The sequence below is a fragment of the Zingiber officinale genome, chromosome 10B (genome assembly GCF_018446385.1).
Source record: "Zingiber officinale cultivar Zhangliang chromosome 10B, Zo_v1.1, whole genome shotgun sequence".
NCBI classification, from domain to species: domain Eukaryota; kingdom Viridiplantae; phylum Streptophyta; class Magnoliopsida; order Zingiberales; family Zingiberaceae; genus Zingiber; species Zingiber officinale.
The window spans coordinates 45,650,734-45,657,367 of NC_056005.1; the positions used below are offsets into that span (position 1 = coordinate 45,650,734).

The window sequence follows — 6,634 nt, forward strand, 5'->3', positions numbered from 1 at the left end:
ACTCATTGTGTGAAGTCTCCTTTTAAGCTGATTCTACAATAAAAATTAATAAGGGATTAGCTATAATGAAATTCTCCGACTTCTACTTCGTACTTAAAATCAATGAAGCATTTAAATTCTACTTGAGAGAATAGAAGAAAAGTTTTCTAATAAAAATGATAAATGGTTTTTCAATGAAGATTGCAAGAAAGTTTCCATTCAAACAGCATAGATTCAGTGTTTCATATCTGGCCCCTTTGGTGAAGGAATTCAAATGTACACATGGGGTACTGAACTAAAGATACTACGGAGTGGAAAAGGTTTATACAATCTAGTAAAAAAGTTGTCTACGAATTTGCAAATGGAAAACACCAAAAATATTGATCACTCGACAGAAAACTATGATAATCGTGATAACCAACATCAAAAAATCACATTTATTATATTCAACACCTTGTACTTGGCAACCTCCTCGCTAACTTCCTTAAGATCGCCCTTTGTGAATATCAATCCCACATTCCCCTGAATCAGTTAAGGATAATTACTAAATAGCTAAATGATCGATTCATGGAGGAACTAAAGATGAGGAAATGGGAAATGGCGAAGAGTGCGTACGACGAGAAGGGGGAGGAGGTTGAGGAAGTCCTTGTTGCCGGTCTTCTCGGTGTGGAAGCGGATGCAGCGGCGGATGAGGGTGTTCTTGCCCATGAGGATGACGGAGTCGCCGCGGAGGCCCCTGCGGATGCTTTGGAGCTGGTTGGACCCAACATTGTCGGCGGCGGTGATTAGGACCTTCCCGTACTCGTCCAGAAGCGAGCACAACCTCTTGTCGTAGCGGACCTTCTTCTCCGCTTTCGAGAGCTTCACCACCATCTCGATCTAGCTCCGGGCGACGTAATGGGAGATGGAGAAAGGACAGAGATGGAGGGACAAAGAGTCCGAGCCGCCCTTTGCGCTGCGATTCACCCCGGAGCGCGATTAGCAGCAAGGGAGATTAGCAGGACGCGATTAGCAGCAAGAGAAATGGGGCGGCCATCCTTTTGCCGGTCATAGTGAAGGGAAGGAGGAGCGAGCGACCTCGGATGGGGATTTGAGAGAGGAGATCCCCATCTCTCAGATCAGCGGTGAGCTCCTCGTGGATGCATGTGGCTTCCTGGTGGGAGCGGCCGGGAAGTGAGTGCGAGAAGTGGAAGGACTGCCCCCATCCCCACTAGTAGATGTCTGTGACGAGGTTGTAGAAGGTGTCGACGAAGGCAGGGACGTTATCTTCGTCGGGCGCGGCGACAATGCCCTCCTTGGAGCGGAGAAAGAAGGACAAGTACTGATGTACTTGTCCTGCACCTTATCCTGCATGATCAATCTCATCTTAAGGTTCACTGCCCGCTTGCCTTTCACTTCCGCCGAGCCCATCACCCACACGAACCAGTAGACCGCGATAGCGCCGACGACGGCCGTCGTCCACATCGCCGTCAAGAGATCCATTGCTCGTCTTTCAAATGGTATCTCCTAAAAGGAGGATGCAGAGGATTAGGGTTTCGATTTATTGTGGGTGAGGAGAAGCCCAAAAGAAAGGGCGCTACGAAAGTCCGCCAAAATTTTGGTTCATAGACACCGGTTTTAAAAATCACGGTTAAAATCGATGTCTATTAATGAAAAAAAGGCGCTCATAGACATCGGCTAAAAAAACCAATGTCTATGAGCGAAAATCTGCGCTTATAGACACCGGTTTTTGGAAAAACCGGTGTAAAATACTCAAAGACATCGGTTTTTGCTTAAAACCGTTGTTGTTCCACTGATGTCTATGAGGGTTTTTGTTGTAGTGACGATCTTCTCCTCTCCTCACATGTTTTTGTCTTCCACCTCTCTCGACGAACCCCTCTCCTCAAAATCCCTTCTCACTCTTCGATCTCACCTCATGGCGGTGTTATAGATCTTCACTCCTTTCTCACCAATCATCTCTGCCAAGCTCCAAGCCGTCGTCCTCTTCAACATCTATGACTGCTACATCCGTTGCCCCGACCAGGCCAACTGTGTGATTGGAACCCTCCTTGGCCGATCGCTCTCCTGCTGAGTGATCTTCCTTAGCCGACTTCTCTCTTCTGTGGCTTGGTAGGTTACTCATCGGGTTCCTTGTAGCTTTTTGGTAATTTTCGTCGTTCTCGATTCCTCATTTACAGTCGACTGTAATAGCCGGTCGCTTCGAGGAAAAAAGGACAAAATCACCTTTTTTTTTTTCTTTGTTTGTTATTTATTTCTTTAGTTTTGTTTCTTTACGGTAAGAGTTTTCAAAAAATGGGTTCTTCAAGTCATGTAAAATCAACAGCTTTGCTTTGTCTGTGATCGGGGGCAGGTTAGTGCGAAGATAAGAGGCGCCTTTGATATGATTCCTGCCCTTTTTCTAGTGATTGACAAGGTTTAAACAATTGAAGAACTCATCTTTTTGGCACGGGGAAGAAGGATTGATTCAAGGTGATATGAAGTTAAATTTTCTCTTTCGTGTTCATTTCAGGCACGTGTAAATTAAGATCATAAAGCTATTGAAGTGGAGTGACTCTTCTCTCTTCTATAGGCATCTGGTTTATCAGTGAGAGATTTTTTTTATTTTCCCTGGCAAAAGGTACCATAACTAGTTGCTTTTGATAAGAACAGAAGTATGGCTTAGCAGAATATTTCATATCCAGTAAATCATGAAGGATCCTTTCCACTTCTTTACCCATCCTTCAGTATCAGCTGTTTTTGTATTTTAAACTTTGAGTTCCTTGTACTCAGCTTGTTTCATGGATTTGCGATGTCAATGTACTAAATACTCATAAAAGGAACCATTTTCGAGATTTCAATGCTCTTGTTTTTTCAAAAGGAGTCTAGATCTTTGAAGAAAAACTACAACTAATGTTCATATGGAAGGATCGTACATCCTCAACTTGTTGTACCAAGATTATTGATTTGTTTCATCATCCTTGATTTTACATTGGAAATATTTCATCCTTTTCCTAATTCTCCCTCTATCTCATGCAGATTTTAATTGCCTAAATGGTTAACTTTGGGAAGAAATTGATGGCTAATGGAGTTCAAGAATGGGAGAAGTATACATGTAAAATACCGAAAAGGACGAATAACCATAAGGGGATTCTTAAAAATTTTTAAGAATTTTCTGGAAATTTTTTAGAGCTCGTATGATGAATTTAAGAGGATAAATTTATAGATTTGAGAAAAACCCATTTATAATACCAATTAAATGAGAATTGATTGAGAAATTAACTTAAGGTTTAATAAATTAAACCCTACATAAATAAGTTGTATTAAGTGCCCTAAATCTCATATGCCGAAGCTTCCTCATTCCCCCCTCCTTCTCCCGATTCCTTCTCATTCCCCCACTGTCGACTCATCCCTTCTTCTCCTCTTTATCTTCCCCAACACAACGGCGCCGCCTCGCGACGCCTCATCTCCCACGCGTACAAAATTGTTGACCAAGGAAAGCCTCGAGCCCTCTCCTCTCCCGATCTGTCACCTGTGTCGCAACACCGCCTTCTCCTCTTCTCACTGCAATCTAGTGACGCCGAAGCACCGCTGCCCTTGCTGACGCTGCAAATTGGCGCTAGCCGGCCATCAACTACCCGAGCCTTGTCGCCTGTGCCCTAGCCACCCTCTGCCCTAGTTTGGATCCGCCCCTCTTGCGATCGAGCTATGGACAGCCACCGAACCAGAGCCCTTCTACCCCTTTCTCGCTATCGATTCATCGCCGGCAACTGAATCCGTGCGCCTTCTCCACCTCTGGGCTCTCCCATAGCGCATTGATGGGTGTGTCACCACCAAATTCCGACTACATTGACATCATTCAGCCATCGTAGGATAAGCAACCACCATTTCCAGCGATCAACCGAGTCGATCACAACAGATCTACTCCTTTGGGCACATTTACCCCTCTAATTATGCTGTGTCAGTAGATCAAGCAAGTGTCACATTCTTGCCACTCCATTATCAGAGAGGGACTGGCTGCATAGGGTAAGCTTTGATTCCAAGTTCCAGGATCTATAAGGATTGGATGCTAAGATTGGCTGTGTTTTAGGGTTCTCACGGGGAGATTTGCGACTCCACCTTGCTCCAACCACCGGATCCAGCAGCAACCTCCTCTAGCAGTGGGTAAGTACATATTTAGGTGAGTTTAGGGTTGCTTAATCTATTGGATTAATTCATAAAAACAATTAAGGATCATTTTGATTAGGGTTTTCCCTAACTAGTTTTGAGGATTTTATTTAGCTATTTAATTCATAAGAACTTAGCTAAATAAAATACTTTGATACAGGACTCCATTGACATAGCATCACGACGTGGGATTTATCTGATATGATCTTCTTTTGAGTTGGGTACCTTTGACTTATATATTTTGATATTGTCATTCTGATATGTGTAATAGGTTATAACTAGTAGTAATGGTTATGTTTATATTTGCTTGGTATATCACTACTTGATACTTGTAGTATGCCTATATTGTTATCTGTTATGCATTTATGTTTATGCCTCTTGATTCTTGCCATGTGTACTTATGTTCATAGAAGTAGTGACATACAATGCATTATCGGATATAGGCCTAGCTACTAGATATACGTGGCATGTGTACCTAAATTTATTATCTAGCATGTGTACCTAATTTTATTATCTGATATGTGTACCTAGATTTATTACCTGACATATATATCTAGATCCTTGTTATGGACTCGATTTTCCTTTTGGTACATATTATATGGAGGTTGACATTTTCAAGAGTTATATGCTTTAGTGTCATGCACCATTTTGTATGATAGCATGTTGAGCGATTGTCAGCTTCTTTATAGTTGAGCACATCTCCAATTACATGATCTGTACACACAACCACTCATGGGTTAGTGGTATATCAGGCAAGGTGTGTGCAGTTTGCTCTATCAGGGCTCCGCAGGACCGCTCATGGGTAGTGTGACTGCAGCATGATAGCAGACAGGGATCCTTCCACTTGACTATGACACAGGGAGATGAGAGCTTAGGCTCCCCCACTATGTTTGGGCTAGGAGGATAGGTGTACTCCGACAACATCCTGTTCACTCGGTCACTCAGGAGTAGTGATGGCAGAGTGCACAGTTGTCATAGCCCTACCCACTCGACCTCACCATCGCGTGTGAGGTGGCTGACTGGCGTCATGGGTAACCATGTCATTTGCATCATATGCATGGATTGCATTTATTGCTTGTGATTGATACATTTTGGTGGTTGCATATGATTGACATGCATATAGGAGACGTGAGGTATTTGGTCTGACGACCCTTGTATCCGGATAGGAGGTCCTGGTGAGTACAATTTCTTCTGTTGTTAATTTTTACATTTTTTGTTATTATTCGGAAGACTGTACTGCATGATTATTACTGATAGTTATATCTTACTATGTATGTCTAATCGATACCTGCTGAGTTTTTGAACTCACTCCGTTGATTTATTACTATTTCAGGTTGAAATTATCAGGAGGTTCTAGTTACTAATTCTCACTCCATGTCGAGATGGTTTTCTATTTTTGGACTTTGGTTCCTTGTTATGTGATCTACAGATTTGTGATGTGTGTTTCTTTCACTCGTGGATCTTATATTGAGATTTTGGTATGCTATCCATGTTTTCCATTGCGATGCTTTTCCGTTGTGGGTTGTGTTTTTCTCGCTGTAGTGGAGTAGGTTTGACTCGATGGGTTTTCTTTCACTCGATGGGTTTTCTCGCTCTATATATATATATATATATATATATATATATATATATATATATAGAGAGAGAGAGAGAGAGAGAGAGAGAGAGAGAGAGAGAGAGAGAGAGAGAGGATTGTATGCTGCGGACTATTTCCTACGGATTGTTACGGGATTGCCATGTCATTTTCTTTTTAATTTTTAAATGCAACTTTTTCTTTTTTTTTTCTCTTCGTTCATATATATATATATATATATATAGAGAGAGAGAGAGAGAGAGAGGATTGGTATGCTGCGGACTATTTCCTACGGATTGTTACGGGCTTGCCATGTCATTTTCTTTTTAATTTTTAAATGCAATTTTTTCTTTTTTTTTCTCTTCGTTCTCATCGAAACAACTCACTGTGCTCACCGCGCCTCCTCGCGCGCCCGCCACCCGCCCTGCTACTGGCCATCTGCCCACCGTCGGCGGCCTCCGACCGCCTGGACCCACCCACACTATAGCCCCAGGGGGTGAACCCGGTGGGGATCGCGATATGGATTTCGGCCACATCTCGATTCCAGTCGTGATACAGCGACGATTAAGCTCGATTCCAGCCGCGATCCAACACGATCGTGACCATGTTGGGCAGGCGACCGAATTCTGGCGCTTTCGCAGCCGGAGGCAGGCGATTTCGGCCACAACTCCATTCCAGTTGCAATCAAGCTTGATTCCAGACGATTCCGACCGTGTTGGGCAGGTGACCGGATTCTGGCGCGGTCGCATCTGGATTTCGGCGTGGTCGCGTCTATATTCCGGATGCGACCACGCCTGCTTCCGTCGTGATCGCGTCCAGATTCTGGTGCTTCGTTTCAGCGAGAACGACGAGGAAGAGGCGCGCGCGGTGAGCGGGCTTCGTTTCAACGAGAACGAGGAAGAAGAAAAAAAATCAAAGAAAGAGAAATTGTTTTATAAA

At 43.5% G+C, this 6,634-nt stretch overlaps 1 long non-coding RNA gene across 1 annotated transcript; it reads left to right on the plus strand.

The window, feature by feature from the left end:
• Positions 1 to 3,298: 3,298 nt before the first annotated feature.
• On the plus strand, positions 3,299 to 4,494 carry LOC122028534. The gene is made up of 3 exons (XR_006124848.1): positions 3,299 to 3,981; positions 4,046 to 4,119; positions 4,283 to 4,494. It is a non-coding gene; the product is annotated as an uncharacterized LOC122028534 (long non-coding RNA).
• Positions 4,495 to 6,634: the final 2,140 nt, after the last annotated feature.